Source organism: Argiope bruennichi, chromosome 7 (assembly GCF_947563725.1).
Source record: "Argiope bruennichi chromosome 7, qqArgBrue1.1, whole genome shotgun sequence".
Taxonomy (NCBI): domain Eukaryota; kingdom Metazoa; phylum Arthropoda; class Arachnida; order Araneae; family Araneidae; genus Argiope; species Argiope bruennichi.
In genome coordinates, this window is record NC_079157.1 from 128809621 (window position 1) to 128829083 (window position 19463).

The window sequence follows — 19463 nt, forward strand, 5'->3', positions numbered from 1 at the left end:
GAAAAAAATATAAATAAAAACAGAATATCTGGCCACGCGATGATGATGATCACTGGCGTAACTGCGATTAGGACACAGAAAAAAAACCGAGGTGTGCCGGGAGCAGTATGCTGGATTATACAAGAAACTAAATTTCCTAAGAATATTTCCGAATAGGGATCGTTTCCACAATGCACTATTATAAACATATAGAGCCAAAAATACCTGAACTCATCAGCGGACAGACCAAATTTTAAGTTGAGCAAACAGATAGGCGATTTATTATTAAATCGAACTGAAAAATTGAATATGCAACTTTCCATTATCAAAATTAACATTTCTGCATTCAGTTTGTGAAAGTCTTAAATGTAAACTAAGAGAAACAGTTGAACCAATGTCAAAAATCCATACCGGGCTTTTTGAAGTCTAACCTCTCTCTTTAAGGAATAGACCGAAACGAAGTTGGTCATTAAATATGAAAATTAATAATTAATGATAGCCTTTATTTCAGTTGTTTCATCTTCGAAAAAAAAAATGCAATCGATTTTTGTTGTGCTCAACGTGTGAAATCTTTTACATTAGTATGTCTTCAACAATATGCTTATATACAATATTTTGAGAACTAACCATGAGCTAACAGATTCATAAATTCTTGAATCCATACGAATGGTGTAATTTGAAGAAGAAGAAGAAGGGGAAAAAAATCCCTAAGAAAAAAAATTCAGAAATATTTGAAATTAAAGAAGTTTCTAAAGTGCACTTTTCCAACCTTCAGAACATATTTGTGCCAAATTTAGTAGCTCTAGGTTCAGAGATCTATTCTGTATACTAACGGAAGACGACTCTCATCTTTATTAGAACTAGAAAAATGCTTTAAATTTGAAAATTTCAATTTCACGTGATTTGATTAATAACACGAAGCGATTTCTTTGCATCTAATTTTGTAATTATTTCTAAAAAGACCACAAATCTCGTCTAATAAGACGCGCAGATTCAAAAAGCAAATAAAAAATTCGCAATATATAATTTTTTACATTTTTAACATGTTTCATAATTACAGTGATAGAATTCCTTCCATTTTTCACTCGTTACCTGCCATACTAGATTTCAGAATGTTAAAACACGTGTGGATTATTAATGAAGATTCACCATTTCCGTATTTTCAAAACTGAGTTATGAGTTATTTCAGTCAAATTTGATCTTGGAAACTTACCACAGCAGACAGGGGAATTTCAGAGAAATTTTATTTCAAGAGTGAACCTATAGTCAATAAATATGTAATAAATTATAGACAAAAATGTACAAAATAATTCAAATAATAGTTTATAGTTAAGTTCACTAATAAACAGCGTTATTAAAAAAACCTTTTTTATTTAATTCATTTTTCCTCACTTACTACACATGCTGAAAAGGCATAAAAATTTACAAATTCATTTGCCGAAAAAATATGAATAAAATACTTTTATAATACAACAATAAACAAAAAAATAAAATTTCGATTTTCTGATGAGAGGGGAAAATATTGATTCGACAGTCATTCGATAAGAATGTCCGGAGTTAGTTGCACACACCGTAATGGAATCTCGACTGCACTGAAGATGCATCATAATTATCGCATCGAATGAGGCGACCTCATTGAAAGTCCCATACCGAGGCAGTAAACATAAACCAAATTTCTCTTTGTATTGTACTGACGTCATTCCAGCCCAAATAATGATTCTTTCATATGTCGAATGGAATCATTTTTGCTGCCGTTTTAATAATTTCGAATGTTTCCGCGAAAATGGACGGAAGGGGGGAGGGGGCAGGAAAATCTTCCTGCTGTTCGAAATCATACTCCATATGGTTTCCTCGCTCGATGCCGTATTTTCTCGTAATTACGCGAAATTATCTCCGTTTTCTCTCCTGATAATTAGCCATTTTGAAACAATTATAAAGCTATTATCACTTCCCCCTCTTTCTTCAACCCCCCCCCATCCTCCCGTCTTAGAAAGTACTTTAATTGAGAATGCAAATGAAGAGCTGGCTCTTTTTTTTTAATGGATTTTTCTTCGCTTTCTCGTGTGAAGCGACAAATAAAGCAAATATCTGAACAATAATTTTTCATTTTTAAATTTTCGCCCTTTTTTTTAATTATTTGTTTTTTGTACACGTGATCGTCTTGTAAGATTGCTTTATTTTGCACTATTTAGGAAGTTGTTTCTACGCTTCAGCGAAAAACATTTGATGAATATCTTGTTTAAAAATTTACTTTATAAAAAAAGATACAAAAACATTATATTTTGAGAGGTCATTTTAAATGACATCAGCAATTTAGTTCATGCATTTATTTTCTATCATTTCAATTGAAGTTCCGATAGTCACGACAGATGTATATAAAACAAGAAACATTCACAGGGGTCAACTAAATAATTCATAGAACAGCATTTATTTTTATTCAGCTGCCCCAATTCATACGCTTACAATAAAGTGTCTCAGAACTTTGCATTAGCAACTCACTTTTTAAAAATTTCATAATCCCTTTGTATCGAAAACACTGTCCTAAAGTTAAAGAATACCGTTAAAATAAAATTTAAAAAATGTCACAAAATTAACAAGATAAAGTCTTATTATTAAATAAAAAATAAATTTTAAAAAAACTAACTTATCTGAAATAAAACATCATATTTCTAAAAAGGGGGCGGAGGGGGGGGGGTACGATACGAGCACAAGCTAAACTTTACAATGTGTAGTAGCTTACATTTGAATTCTTTTTTAACTTTTTTCAAAATTAACTTTCGAATAAAAATTAATGCATAAAATTAAAAAGAAATTTATTTAGCAATGAAACGGAATTTCTTTCGTGTACTTTTGTAACTACACTATATTATATATATATATATATAATGCAGTTCACGATTTACAATGAACACTATTTATTTTATATAAAATTAAATAAAATGGTTATTTTTTTTTTTACAAGATGCTTATTTAAAGAAATTCTAACAAAATGCAAAACCTTCAAATCTCATCAGAACCATACTTAATCTAACATTATACAAGGCTAAAAACAAAGGGTACACACTCCAATGAGATCTCCGTGGGTATTCATTTTTATATGAGCATCAAATGTTGGGAAACAAAGATCTTACTTTCAGCATACTTTAAAACTTTGGTAATCACCGACAAAAATTAATTTCTGATGCAAAATTCAAAATATTTTTCAGACCGAATATATTAACCGTTATAATATCTATAATAGCAAATCGATATCAATTGGCACCTGGAAAAAAATTATACAACTGAAAACTAAAGTCATTCCACGACATCCAAATATTCGATATAAGATATCTTGGAAAGCACTTAAATTCAAATACAATAATGAGGAAATTAGAGACTTCAAAGTACTTTAGAGTTTTTAAAAACTAAATTTTTGAGCCAATTTCAAAAGTCACGTTAAGCTTGAATAGACAAAACATGTGGTTTTTCATGCCAAAAACGATGGATAATAGGAAGTTATTTTTTTTTTCATGAATTAAATAATTTTTTTCTTTATAACTGATAGGTTTCTAAAAGAGATATTGATCAAGAATAAATGAAATCAATTTTCAATAAGAAATTAAACTCGCAAATTTACAGGCTTGACTATATTCATTCTTACATTATAAAAAATAATTATTTTTCTCGATTTCGTTAATTAATTAGATATGTTATTACAAATAAATTACAAATATTATTTAGACAAAAGTCAAAAGAAAGGACCAGGCTAGAAAATAACAACTCCCGTTGAATTTGTAACCAAAAAAGAATGTTTCTCCCCCATCCACCCCTAATTACTCGATCAATGTAACTAACTCAAACATCGCAAATAAAAGGCCCGGATTTCAATTGGGCACACTTAAGACTTAAGCGTGCGAAGAGGGGGGGGGGGGAGGGTAAAAATACCAGGAAGACGATCCAAAGGGTTGTCATGGAAACCGTTGTTACCCCAGTCTCCGTAGCAACTGCCAGATAAATCCTCTTATCTTTACTCCGCAGAAAATGTTCGTTTTTTACGCAACGAAGAGAGGGTCAATCCTCCCCATACAGTCAACACACGTCGCCATTTTGGACACCATGCACGCCCACCCCTGCAGAAGATTCCTCCCCCCCCTTCCTTTTTAGGAGCCTGTAAGTTCTTCAGGCCTTTTAGGTATGCGTGGAAACTCTAAAAGGTCAAGATCCTTCAAATTTTAATTCCTAATAAGCTTTTAAATTAATCTACAATGTATTTCCCACATTAAGGCTTGTCTTACCTTCATCTTTAGTCAAGTTAATCGTCTTTTGCAATAAGCAAATGCGTTACGTGAACTTCCGAAAAATATTCTCGACAATTATTTTATTTAAAACGCTCATACGTTTTTGAGCTAACAATTCCAAGAATATGATGCTTAATTCGAAATGTTTACTTTGCGTCGATGGCATAAAGTTCTTTAAAATGTCAGGTGAATAAAGTTCGAAATAAATTTTTTGAAAAAGGTCCAGTAGTTATATTTTTGAATGTTTCCATAAAAAAGGTTGAAGAAACATCTATGGTATTAAACTATACCAGTTAAATGACAAAAGTTATTTAAAAAGTAAAAAAAAAACTTTTTTTACTGTAGTAAAAAAGGTTTTTTATTTGCTAAAATGTGGTATAAAGCAAAAGTCTTTTAGTTTAAAGGTATATCAAATGATTTTTTAAAAAGTGCACACAGCTTAAGGAATATAAGTTGTATTTCTGCCTACACTTTAAATATTTAAGTATGACTGATAAAAAAATTCTTTTCACATTGTGTGACATTAAAACAATTATAGAATACTTTTAAATGAATAGTTTACTTATTCCCTTGTTAAGAAACTGCAGAACATATTAAGAAATTTTTATATTAAATTTGAAACACAAAATATCCTCTAAATTTTCATTTATATGATTGTTTATAAGTAAATTCTATTCAAGATTCGAATTTGAGGAAATTGCAAATAAAAATGCAGAACAGCCTTAAATCTATATAAATGCTTGCATAAAAATCATTCAACTTTCCAAAAAATGAAAACGGAATTTTATTTTTAAAAAAACCTGTTTAAACAGTAAGAAAATTAAATTAAAAAAAAGATGATACTTTCGGGGAAAAAAACTGACTTTTCAACATAGTATCATAGGTAGTAAATATATCAAGCAAGATGAAATAATTTATTTCACCTTTGATTATTTACTTTTTATATTGAAAGAAAAGATTCGATATGTAGAGCTTTGTTTCAAAAAGCTCTACATACGGATTTAAAAGCTAAACTCCATGAAATATTTCGTTATATCGCAACAGTTTATAACAGAGAAACGACAACTATAAGAAACACTTTAACTCAATGCGCGATACTGCAAAATGAATACCAGGGCTTACATCCAGGGCTACTTGAGAGTAGTATGGTTAGGCTCACAAAAAAAGGATGACACCAAATGGGCAGTGCGCTCCTTCACCCAAGTGGAATGCAATGGTTCAAGAGCTATTTTAATGACAGAAAAACTTTCCCTAAGTCAGACTTTTGTTGTTGTTAAAGAGCCATACATTACGAAGGAAGGGGGAACGAAAATATTTAATAGAAAAGTCTAATAAAATGTAATAATTTACCTTTTTTATATGATCACTATAAAAAAATGATGAAATAATTAATTGAATAAACATCTCTGCTGAAACAGTGAACGCTTATGAAGGAATAGAACGAATAGAAATAATTTTACTTGAGATTATAAAAAAAAACATTCATTAAATAAGAATGTTTCTTCACATAGTTAAAAATTAAAACGACTATACCGTTTTTATATTTTAAACAGCGGATTATAATTTTTATTAACATAAGCCAATTTTTTTTTCTTTACATATTTGACGTATTTATTTACATGACTTTAAAGCAAAGCATAAGACTAAGTTCAGGAGCATGCGCAATTAAGCTTACTGAACTACACATCATGCTAAATGAATCCATAAAATAGTTTATAAGAGCAGCTGTTTCGTGTAGAAAGGGAAAAATCATAATTCTGAATAAAATTCATAGACTGGAAAAGAAAAGAAAAAAAAAAGAGTGACAGAGATCTTTGTCATTTTTTTGCGCTGCAGACAATCAAATTCAAAGCTTTAAATAGACGTTACCAACAGAACCTGGCGAGATAATTTCATGCTTGATTTTAAACAAACATATTTTTGGAAGAAAATAATAAATTAATGATTTTTTTTCAAGTGATCGCGCTGTGCAGACATTTTTCAGGTGTTTGAAATCTAATAGAAAGCGTCCTGGTCTAACCTCAAGTCAAGCAATCATCCCCCGAACCCCACAATTTTCTGCATTTACAGACAAAAACACGAGTCAGAATACTATTTTGACTTACAACTCTCTTTCAAATTTTATATATTATATAATTTGCGCTCTCTTTATGTATTTTTATTAAAGTTTACGATTACTTATTACATTCATATTACTTTTAAATACACATTTTACCATGATTCACCTTTTATATTTGCTATTTTTTTCCCCTATTATATATAGAAAATAAAAAAGACTGCTATGAAATTCTCATAGCATAAAATAGGAACGTTTTAAGAGATTCTATGTCAGGAAATATTTGCATATGTTTACTCAATACATTTTAGTAAAAACGCAAAATCGAATAAAATGCATTAAATCAATCATTCTTAAATGACTTTGAACTGTTATATACGTGACAAAACTGGCCACAAAACAATATCTTAAAAAATAGGAAAAGAATACCAAATCCATAATAAAAAGTCATCATAAAAAATGAGCAAAAGTAAGTAATGAAAGTTATTTTAATGCGAAACATTTAAAATTGAGTGGTGTCAACACTAAAAACTGCGGAGGTTGTGAGATTAAGGTGATGGATATCAGTAGAAAACGAAATGAAAGTATACTCAGTGAAGCGGTCAATATTTCAAAGTGCATTAACTAGATCAAAAACATTATTCTATAGAAGTGAATTCATGATAATGCAGTCTGCAAATTTCAGAGCTTTTTTGTGATCTGCAATGCAAGAAAACGAATGACACTACTATGATCTTAAAGTTGCGTTAAAAGCAGAGATAATAAGTTACCAAAAAGCGTTAGCCAGAGTCATGGTTCATAACACATATATGCCAAAAATAGAGAAGAAATCCTCATTTATGGCACAGAGAAAGAGATTTAATATTTATATTGGCATGGCAAGCTATAATAAGGAACGCTCGATGCAAAATGCATTGGACAATCAATCTACTCATGCACCATTTTTCGGGTGGTGCAATTCTGTCAGGGTGGAGCATGATGCACGCTTCGTATTGGTCCTCGGAGAAAAAAGTCCTCATCAGTGAATAACCAAGAGGACAGCATCCGTGACTCCAAGACGTGAGCCATTACGTCTGTCTGTCTGCTCCAGTGTCGATGCCATGGAAGCAGAAGATAAAGCCGCAGCACAAACGATGCCATCTGCTTTTTCATACCAAGAAAACCCTATAACAGGAGCTGAAAACTCACCTCCAGAGAGCAATTGCTACCTTCACGTGTCACTTTAGCAAGACGCTTCTCCCCTCCTTTCCTTTATGAATGTGTCTCTCCCTCCCTCGCTATTTATTACCTCTGGGAAATACGGGAAAGGGGCATGAATTATTAATACGGGGAGTGTGGGGAGCCGGCCGAATCGAGATATAAACTTTATAGATATTGTAAGATCTTGGGAAGTAGTCGGGTGGCTCATGTTTGTGTATGGGCAAGTCGCAGGACATTGAGGATCGAGAGGCTGTCTCCTGCCGCTGTCGAAGAGATGAACACAATAATTGGATGGCAGACTTTACTTAACCCTGTAACCCTACTTATGACTGTTATTTCAAAAATTTTGTATTATATTTACAGAAGTATGCAACTGAGAGCAAAGCAAATACCTTGTTATATTAGGTGCTTGCATGTATTTTAATCAGCGACATCTATTGGAAAACGTACGAAGTATCTATATAAACGACAATGGTTTTAGGTTTACCAATTTACTATTATTTTATTGTTATCATTTTGATAGTTTTATATTTAGTATTGTTGAGTTATTCAGTGTATAAAGACCCCAATCATGGAACGCTCCAAATTGCATTCTCGATATTCATTGCTTTTTTTGTTTGATTTGAATTAATCTGCTGCCGAAGCCCATCAAACACTTTTAGAAACTTATGATGATGCTGCTCCGACATATCCCAATTGTCCGTTTTTGTTTCAACGATTTAAGAGTGGTGATTTCGATGTCAATGACAAAGAACGGTCTGGAGGACCAAAATAACTGGAAGACAATCCATTGCAAGACTTATTGGACGAAAATGGGAAAGAGTTGTAGAAAACGATGGAAAATATAATGATATATATTGTACCAATTTTTCTCAATAAATGCCATTTTTTAAGTGAAAAAAAATGATCAAAATACATGCAAGCACCTAATAATAACAAGGCAAATATACTGTTTATATTAAAAGGTCTGTATTCAATATTAATCGAGTAGCGAGTCATGTGTATAAATTGATTCTGAAACTATCTATCTTCGTACTACAGACGGAACTATATTCAATCGCATGTTTTTTTTAAAAGCATAAAATGTAGAATACAAGTATGAGTTTATTATAACATTTAACTTTAATTTTTAAGTACTTTACTGATAACTTTTATTTATTTGTTCCGGAATCAAAAGTCAAATCTTTAACCATAAAATTAAAATATTTTGGAAAACATTTTATATTAATTATAAAATCAAAACATACGAAGTTTTTTGCTGTTGTTGTTGCCTCCTTTTAAAATTTTGTAGAGGACGGTTTTGGTATGTTAATTAAATTTTTTTCGAAGCGAGTTCTTTATTATCCGTAATAATGCAAAATGTGCATTAATAATGTCAATGCAAAAATTTGTGTTTCATTTACTGTATTAAGTAGCGAGACTATTACAAATGACGTCATTGCCTGTCTTAACCTTCTTCATCCTATTGATGTAGGATATTTTGAATCGTTAGAAATTTGATTGGTCTATTAACGCTTTAACGGTCGTAAGTCTATGTAGCCGAACGTCGACATAGGCCCGCAGTATTTCAAAAATTAATTTTTAAAAACTTGTTCCGTTCATTTCACAGGACTGTTGTACTGACCAATATCACACACCTGTTGCGTGAGCAGCAATTTTAAAAGGTAAATGTCTAAATCAACTCATCTCTTTTGCGAACACCTGCCAATTAAAAAAATAGCGAAAAACGCTACTCTAATATGATTGGCTGAAGATGTGTCATCCTGCCATGTACAATCGAAGTAGTGGGCTTTAAAATTAGAGTAGGATGACACAAATATCCATTTTGTGCCGACTTCATTGAGAAGTTACGGAGTGCGTGAAAATACTGAAAATGTTAGAATGTGATAAATTAGAAAGAAAATTTTTTGAATTGCTCTATAGTTAATTTACAAATGGAACCAATCCATGTGAGGAGCAATTGAACGTGTCATCCAATAGCCTATTACGGTTTATTTTAACGTTGTGATGTCACTTTTTTCCTCCAAAGATTAATGGAATTCTCATACTAGTGAGCTCATTTGATATGCATCGAGAAAGGATGAACTGAAACTTGTTATTTATTACAAAAAAGTAAAGACGAGAAGAGGGAGGGGGGGATAGAGAATACAGATTAATAAAATTTGTATCAATCGGAATAAATCATCTTTTATTATTGATTATTGATGGCGAAAGAGTTTCTAATTTGCCTTGCTTGTTTTTCCAAATCTTTCATCGAGTTTTTGAAAGTCTTCTATCATTAACTGAGAGAGCTTTCGATCATTTTCTCGAAATACATGTTCAATTAAATCTTTAAGAGCACTGATTCTTTTGTAAATAGTTTCCATAAACAATAGAAGGAATGTCATATTTCAGAACCGAACACCGAAAGCGTTCGAAACGCGGCGTTCGAATGGCAAGTCGGTGTGGCGCAACACCTTCTTTAGGACAAAGTCTAACAATAAAAGTGGGCGAGGTGGAAAGACAAGATCGTTTTCAACAATAGGAAAGATGCTCGGGGAAAAGGAGGGGAGGGAGAGGAGGGATGAGGCGAATTCATCGATTTGGCAGAAAATATCGATCTTGAAAGCGCGTGGGAGACAAGGGGAGGAGGGCAAACGGTAGGAGTTACGGATACCTACTGCGTCAGATGGGATGCCTGGCACGACACAGAATGAGTGTACAGAGCAGTCAATCGGTTCAAAATCGCTCACCTGGGGGTTCTAACAGTCAGGCAAGAATTTCGATTGGAAATATTGATGTTAAAAAGCAGTGCCATCGTTGGATCCGTGATAAATTTGTTACGTGACGGCGACATCACAAGGATTTGAAACTTATTCTGATCAATGTTCTACAATAATTCGTGTGATGGTCGGTGAACGTGGCAGAGTCCAAACGCCGCGCTCTTCCGGTATTCGACAATTTCAAGAAATGAAAACCCAATTAACTATTTCACATAATTATCGATTTTCTTTTAAGTTTAATTCATCCCTCTATTAACGGAAAATAGAATCTTATTTTTACGTCATTTGTCAGTCTTTTGAAGATAATCCGATTATACCTATAGAGAAGATGAAGAATGAGAAATACAATCAATTACTTAGAAAAATTAATGTTCATGAACTCGGCATTTGTGACCTAATTTCTGACAGTAATAACAATAAACGCTCCCCGTTAAAAAAAAAAAAAAAATCAACCGGGAATCAAACAAAAAACAAAATCGCTATTATTTAAAGATGCTTTCTACAATGACAAATTTTGAAGTAAAAAGTAACAACCAAGTAAAATCTCATTAATCTAATTTAGCTAAGAATGTATTTTCACGAAAAATATTATTTATAACATGAATATGACAGATTGTTAAACGTCTTAAACCTGGTGCAAAGACTACTTATTTTAAATAGCTGTAAGTAAAAAACAGATCAAAAATCATTTAATCAAACAAGTCTTTGCAACTCTATTTCATGACGAGATGCTAAAGACCTGAATTAAAACCTCTAAAGGAGTATTCAGCTTCGGTTTAGTAGCTGCCGCGTGATAAGTTGATATTACAACTTTTACGATAGTTTAAGTATCTGTTAACCAGTTAACACTTAATTTAAATTGCAGATTTCTATAAGCTGCTAATGTTAAAAACAGCAACATTAAGACAGCTATAAAATATCTAAAAAAATAATTTAAAAAACTTAATGAATACAATAAAAGATTTCCTCACATGACACAAAATAAAGATAACTTCCGATTTTTTTTTTCTCCATAACCTCAAATATAAATAGAAGCAAATCCCAAAATAAAGATATTTTGACTTCAAAGTTACGCGGATAAGGAATGATCGAATCAGTTTCCGAACTAGAAAGACTGATTTCTTACACAAAGCCAACACAGTTACACAAACATTAGAAGGAAATCACCAAACAGTTTTTCTAAAGTAGAAAAGAACAGCAAAGCATTGATATTTAACTAAAACATATTTAATTCCAATTAAATGTCTATTTACTGAATAAGATTTTGAATAATTAGTAATCAATTAAGAATAAGTATAAATACAGTGCAAATATAAAAGTCATAAAAATAAATAAATTTTGCTAAAAATGTTTTAATGCAATAAAGGCATTTTAAAACTAACGTTCTTCAAAGGTTGTCTTATAAAGTGTTAATAAGACTTAATTCAAAATTATTATTAATAAAATTGAAATTAATTTTTAAATTAACATGATGTAACAAAGATATTTAAAATTATTTAATATTTTACAATACTGTATTAGAAAAGAAAACCGTGGGACTGATAAAATCCATGAAAAATAATTGCATTTGGTTAAGTAATCAAATGCTCTGTTCAATCAAAAATGATAATCGGTACAACAAAAGTTTTCCGAGAAAAATCCGGAATGATGAGGAACTAAAACGGAAGTCACGTTATTTTTAAATCACGAAAGACTTTCTGAACGAAAATAATAATAATAATAATAATTCAGTTATTTGGATATTATTATTATTTTCTCTAACTTTCAGACTGTTCACATTTTTTTAATAGGCAAAAGATTCCTCGCCTTATAGATGAATATCAGCTATTCAGAAAAATATTACAGCTGTAAAAAAACTGTTGTGAATACAAACCGAATCCCACGAAATCTTTACAATATTAGTATTTTAATACTGCATTTAGTTTAGTATTCCATACTAGCTATACTACATAATATTAATTTACACACGAAAAAAAAAATTCTTTAGACCTTTATTTAATCACTTATTAGAATTTTTTCCCCTCTATCTTTTTGAGCGATTCCAATCGAATTCCTCTTCTCTCCTAACTTTTAGGAAATACTTTAGAAAAGAGTGGGGGGGGGGGGTGATCAGATAGGTGGCGCTGGGATTGCCGGCGCGATTACCGTCCTTTCAGGTCCCTTAATGAGCAGACGACACGCTCGAATTTATCAGCTCCCCTTTTCAAAAATAGTTTTCAAAATTCGCTGCTCTCGGATCGAATTGGCCGGCCGTAGAAGGAAAGTGGTTGTAAAATTACGGGTAAAGGAATGAGGCTTAACCATCTCGTAATTAGGGGACGATTAAAAATCGTCTGCAACGAAAACGGTTTACGGAAAGGATTAAATAAACGGAATTCTGAATTAAGAGAAGAGCGATGCTTTTCAAGAGCCGCTCGGCGCGACCCGTTATTTCTATCACAGGAGTGGATTTCCGACTCTTTTGTTAAGGGTATTCTCGACAGTGGAGAAATACAAATACCGTTTCCTATTGAACGTAGAAAGAAGCTACAGCACACTGAACATGGGAGTTCGAAAAACGTAAGAGAATTAAAATTCATTATACAAAATTACTTCACTAATAAAAAAATAATGAATTCTTATATCCTTTTCTACCTTTGCATGTTGGCATTTGCCCTTTGCATTAATGCTGCCTTGCACGAGATTAGATACGAAGTGTTAGGGGACAAAATTCTTTCATTTAACATTTCGCAAAGTTAGGCTGATATGGTTCCTATTGAGCGACAATCTTACAAATGTCATACAACTGTGCATTAAAAAACATCTGCAACATACATATCGTACATAATAAACCTAATTTTTCATATAAAGAAAATTACAAATTTTTGACAGAAGAAAAAAATGTAAGAAAAGGATATTTATTAATAGTGGCCGTTTGCGAGCAAATGATTCCCAGGGATCAAAACTTGATCAATGCAAAATGAGATATTTTATGTATTTTGGTCTTTAAAGGCTCCTTCAGTAAAATATATTTATGCTTCAAATTTTGATATACATAAAATTCATACTATTTTAGAACTTTTACAGCATTCCGTTCATTATATCATGCATTTTCTGTCATCAACGCTAAAATGAACTTTAATTTGAAATAGAAGTAATAAAATTTTAACTAATATAAAAACATTTTTGTTGAACCCAAACATTTTTCTTCAAAAAATATAAAATCCTTCAGGATTGAACTTTTTACCTGCACTACAGAATCATTTTTATAATTTGAGCAACCAATTCATCAGAAGATTATTTCATACAATTTCTTTGATTCAACATAAAATTCAATTTCCGGCAATAAAGAAGCAAATTTCAAATGAAAAGAAAAATAATATATTTTCATACATTCAATTATGCAGAGGGCGCTTACCTATTTTCATAATGATATCCAGAGCTTTTAATTAAAATTTAAAATAAAAAGTTTTTTTTTTTTTAAAAAAAATATTCGATTTGACAGTTTTTTTTGTGGACCATGGCCGCATCACAATTTCCATGATAGAAGAGCATTTTGTAATTACAGCCTATCTACCAATCACAGAAGGGCTTCGCAGAAATTTGTTCAAAAGGTATATACGAAACACCTGCATCAGTCTCCGTTTTTTCAGGAATTCAGTGACACTGTTTGAAGTACGACTCTAGCTTTGTCTTCGTGAACTTTCACTTCTTCAAAGTCATTGGGATAAAGAAACAGAACCATTTTCGTTGCAAGCAAGTTTCCGCTTTATCAAGAGCCGCAAAATCAAATACATAGAAGGTTCAAGAAATGTCCAGCAAGTTATGCCATGGCAAAGACTGGTGAGAGTGTTTTTTCCCTTTAAATTTTTGTTTATATTTGCTCAAATTAAGATGATTGCGTAAATATGTGTAGGCGTTCTATAGAAAAATTTGTATATTACCATCTTATAAAAAATTTATAAGGATTTTAGATACCTCAATAGACCTGCTAGGAAAGGATGCGCCAATCAGCACCTAGAATTTTCCAAGGCTCATTAATTTAAAAATGTGACGTTTTTTTCTTGTCCTAAAATAGCATTATTCAGTATTTCAGAATTTTGTTAGATTTAGGCAAAGAAAGCAGAAAGGTTGATTTATTTAAAAGTTGGAGTGTCAAGACTATTTCACTGAATCCGATTCTTAAGAAAAAAGGAACGTGTAAAATTTAGACATCCCAGTTTTTACGGAAGTACATTTATTGATTAAAAAATAATATAATTTAAGTCATTTAAACTCCTTTGGAAGTAAAATTAATTGAATTTTATGATGAAAAAGTTTTAATTTTATTCCAAATTTTTATTGATTAAATCTTTGAGTTATTGCATAAATTATAAAAAATATTCTATAATGTACATAATACTTCAATGTTGAAAAATTCCGATTTCTGCACTCATATTAAAAATAAAATAAAAACCGCATTTGGTTTTAGCAAAAACGTTTTTATCAGTTCCCCTTCAATGTAAAGTTCAAATTTTACGGAAGTTGACAGAAAATTAAAGAATAAAATACAGTGAATGGAACAGCGAAAGGACTCTATAATAGTATGATTTATGCGCACTCTTAAGATTGGAAATTTAAAAATATTTTGCTGAAGAATCTATTAAGAGATAAATTTACATAAAATATTTCAATGAAAATTTTAGTGAATATTGATTTTGGCGAACCAGAGGGTCTCCAAAGGCGGCTGGTTATTTTTAAAAATCAAATATTGATAGATTATCTTTAAAGAGGTACTTAGTTGCCCTTTAAAAAATATTTTTCAAAACTTTTAGACAAAATGATGAAAAATTTAAAGTAAGATAAAAAAAAAAAAAAAAAAAATAGACAAGAATCATTTAAGGTGTAAAAATATGATCATTCCTTTAGCCCATGCTTCATTTGAATTTCGCGATATCAACGCGTTTGGTTGAGGAAAAACGCACTGTCCACGCAACAGCAACAGATTGATGAAAGCTCATTTCACTCATGCACGCGAAACATGCATGAGTGAAATGAGCTTTCCGTGAGAGTTCATTTTTGTTCTTATTTTATATTAAATATATTGTTGGAGGATATACTTAAAATATTTTCAAAAATTTGATTGAAAATATATAAAAAAATATATATATTTATTCAGCAAAATAAGATATCGAACAGGTATTTTTTAAAAATTATTTTTCTGTCATATTTTCGGTATTTTTATTAGGTATTTTCGGAAGTCTTTGGGGAAAACTTTGATAAACTAATTAATATAAATTTTTAATATTCTAGTCCGTAGAATACCAACAAACACATTCATCTTTATTATAAGTAGAGATATAAAATTCTCCTATATATATATAATCATTTTTTTTTAACTTCATGTGCCAGTTTAAAGTTTCTATCCTTATCCATAAAGGTGGAAAAATAGGGGAAAACTTCTGTAACTATATATTAGAAGGATCTTGCTTTATTTCAAACATCTTCATCATTTATAATTCGTTTTAAATGGAAAATTTAATTTATTATGATATTTCATAATAAATTAATCACACTGGCACAACTGTCCTTCCACTAAACCATTAGCTCCACAACCCTCGTGCAACGAATATCTGGCTCTGCAAATGAACAAAACTTTTACTCTTCCGCCGTCTAAAGCATCAACCACACGCAGGATGCTCTGAATAATCATTTTAGGAGATGCAGGAATAACAACTCTACGGACGTTCGAATAGGATGCGATTTTATCTTCCTCCCCTTTTTCCTCCATCCAAATGTGATATTTAAAATATATATGAGATTTCATAAAATATATATTTATATCTTTAGAAAAAGGTGTAACTTTTTCTAACGGTTAACACAACAAAAATTGTAATGGTAGTTTGTAAACATTACGATTTGCTTCCAATTCGAACGAACAGATGCTTCTTTTTTTGCTATTGGTGCATACAGCCATTCTTGGACAAATACCTCTTGTATGGACGTTATCAACCATTTGAAAATAGTGCATGGAAAGATGAAAGAAATTATTATTAGATTATTATAATTATCGAAACTATTATTAAATTCTCACTGAAGCAACACAAATGCCGGGCAATCATCAGAAGTAGAGATTGCTTTCATTGATATTTGTAACCAGATACCGTATAGTACTTTAATTTAGTTATATTAACGTCCCGTTTTGAAGCAACACTAGGGCTATCTTGGAACAGACCTCGTTATTCTGAACAGCGGTCAGATGACTAGGACGACACCTGAGTTGGCACATCTCTCTCCACACTTCCATATCACACCAGCGGGAAGAGATATCGTACAGTAAGTGCATTACAAATAAAAGTAACATCAATAAATTGCCTAGCACTGCTTTTGAAGATCGCTAGTTTATTATTTAACTAGGCCAAAAGAATTTAAAAAAAAGCTATAAAGAAGCAGAAGAAATATATTACCGTCAGCAGTGAAAAACCTTCGTAAGATTAATATCACTCACCTAAAAAAAAAGAGAAAAAAAATATTAAAACGCAAAACTTATTAACACTAAATAACAGCACACACACAAAAAATTATAACTCTTTATTACTACCATCATAAGGAGGAAGTTTCGACTTCCCTCAACAACGAGATCGGTCGATAAAGTCGAATCAGAGAAGAGAAAAAAGGGCGAGGGGGGCAATGTGCATATTTCTCCTAATGTCTTCCTTAAAGAGAGACCGCAATACACTTTCTTTAACAGTCAATCAATTCAACCCTGGGGAGGGGGGAGGTGAAAAGGAGAAAAAAGACTTAAAGAGATGAAATGAGGGGAAAAAAAAAAAAAAAAAAAAACCTTTAAGAAAATCGACATGTGTCACATCATCAACCATTTGTACCGAAAACGACAAAAGGTTTTGCTTCAGAGAGACGAAGGAAGGGAGAAGAAAAAAAGGAACAAAAAAAAATGGAGCTGGGGGTTGAAGAAAGTAGACAAGGCAATGCATTATTCTACGAAGAATACGGCCGTAGCAATTGAGAGAACAACATTTTTACTAATTAGTTTCAGTAGTGTGGCAACAGCGCCGCGGCCAATTTGTCACGTGTCGCTAGTAATATGGCGACAGTCGATTACGAATCGGTTGCCATGGAAACTAGACATGGCGCCGCCCAGTGGCGGGAAAATGTCGGTATCTGTGGTCATGCATTTCGGGTTCCTGATAGAGGTATACACCCGATATTGTATTGTCCGATTGCACTAAAACAAAAAACTTGCGCGCAAGGTAAAGAACATGATCGAATTTAACATCAAGTTGCGAGGCCAATATATAAATCACGGAAATTACAAATATTCCACTAGGAAACACTTAAGAATCTTACTTGAGGTGCAAAGTACCAGAAGATTTTGAAAACAATTCGTCAAATTCATGTATCTAGTGTACAAAGGTTTTACCGTTTTCTTTTGAGAAAGTTTTCAATATCGAATTTTCAGATTTTTTTTGCGAGTGAACATTCAGTTTTATTTTAAAATAAAAAGCAGGTTCCGCAGGTGATGGACGAATACATCTGATTTGATTTGCCAAAACTTTGTTATCTCAAATATTCTTTTTTTCTAATTATAGGGATGCTTAGTTATATATTTAAAAAATATGGTTATTAATTTAATTAAAATCAATATATACTCAGAAAATACATTTAAATTGTTATTCTTGGAAGTGAATGCACTTTTTAGGAGCCATTCTCCGCAACTATATACAAGAGTCCAAGATTTGTTAAATTGACGTCAAGTGTGAAAAGTCTTCTTATCGGCATAGCTGGAAGAGTTCAGTGTGTTTATTCTTTGTACTGTTTCTATTACTCGAAAATGTTTAAATCTGCATTCCAACCGGGAGAGGGGGGAGAGAGAGGGTTAAACTGACACTAGATTCTAAAAAGGAAATCAATCTTTCCTTATAGCACAGGGAAAATATTTTAATAATATTATTTTCTAAACTGACAAATTAGATGCCGATTTGTTCAAAAGAATTAACCACTCTACATATTTGAACATAATTTTAAGTAAATTTTATTACGAGGCAGAATGACAACTATCTTAAAGAAAGCATTAACATTAAAACGAAAGCATTTTGCGTAAGTCAGCACATCATATATTGTATAATTTTGTTTATAAAATTATGTGTACACACTAGTCATTATTAGGGATTGCAATACCGGACCAAAATTTCAATACCGGTATTCGGTATTTTTAAAATCTTAATACCGGGATAACGGTTTTAATACCGGTATTAGAAATTTTAGAAAAAGAAAGAAAACACATGTGTTTCTTTGTTTTATTTGCCAGTTGTTTGTTTAATTTGCCAGAGAGTGTAAATATCACAAAAAATAATTTGTAACTTATAAATTATAACAGTATATAATCACAAAAAAATAGAGGAACATTTTATTTATTTAAATCACAAAAAAGTGTAAATATCACTATTCAGTCTGTGGTACTATTATAAATTTTTGAAATGTGATCTTAAAAAAACATAATGCATCAATTGTACTGTCATTACGCCTGAAAAGTAATTTTGTGTAAAAATGACCAGCTGTCGAAAACGCTCTTTCGGCATCTATGCTAGCTGGTGGTACTCTTAGCAATGTGCGATATACTTTTTCCAAGTATTTACCTCTAAATCCCTCATCTTCAAATAAATCGATTTATCGTCCGATGGTTTTGGATATAGCTGATTTCTGTATTGTATTTTGGTTCGTTGAAATGTTTTTTATTTATCGCTAATTCTAATTTTTTTTCAAGAGACAAATCTTTTTCACTATCGACAGTAGTGACATCATAATCTGCGATAATTGAACCGAATTCTTCTGAATGTGGATAGGTTTGTGGGTAAAAAATTTTAAGAAAATTTACTCTAAACTTAATCAGATTTGAATTGGTTATTTTCTTTTCTTTTTCATTTTTAAAATCCTTATAATTATGTAAATAACATAAGACATTTTCTTTTTCGGTATGCCTTTCTTCTGAGAGATTTTTCAATGTAATATATAATTCTTCAGATAGTGATGTGTGCTCTTCTTTCAGTGACTGCAAAATGAAATTTATTGTTGCATTAGCTATTAATAAATTAGAATCTCTCCGACATAATGCCTCAATAGTCAGTTTTATTGGAAGTAGAGCTGATATAGTTCTGGATATTAAGTCGAATTCACTATCTGAAAAAATAGTTTACAAGTTTAAGTCGATTA

General features: G+C 31.4%; 1 protein-coding gene across 5 annotated transcripts in view; it reads right to left on the reverse strand.

Annotated features, from left to right (window-relative positions):
• LOC129976053 (plexin-A2-like) overlaps nucleotides 1-19463 on the reverse strand; it is a 575617-nt gene that overhangs the window by 175936 nt on the left and 380218 nt on the right. Inside the window, exon 4 of one of the 5 annotated variants that reach the window (XM_056089407.1) lies at nucleotides 16700-16740. The exons of the other annotated variants lie outside the window; for them this stretch is intronic. The gene's annotated coding sequence lies outside the window, so the exon portion shown is untranslated. The remainder of the gene's footprint in view (nucleotides 1-16699; nucleotides 16741-19463) is intronic. 5 annotated transcript variants of the gene reach the window in all.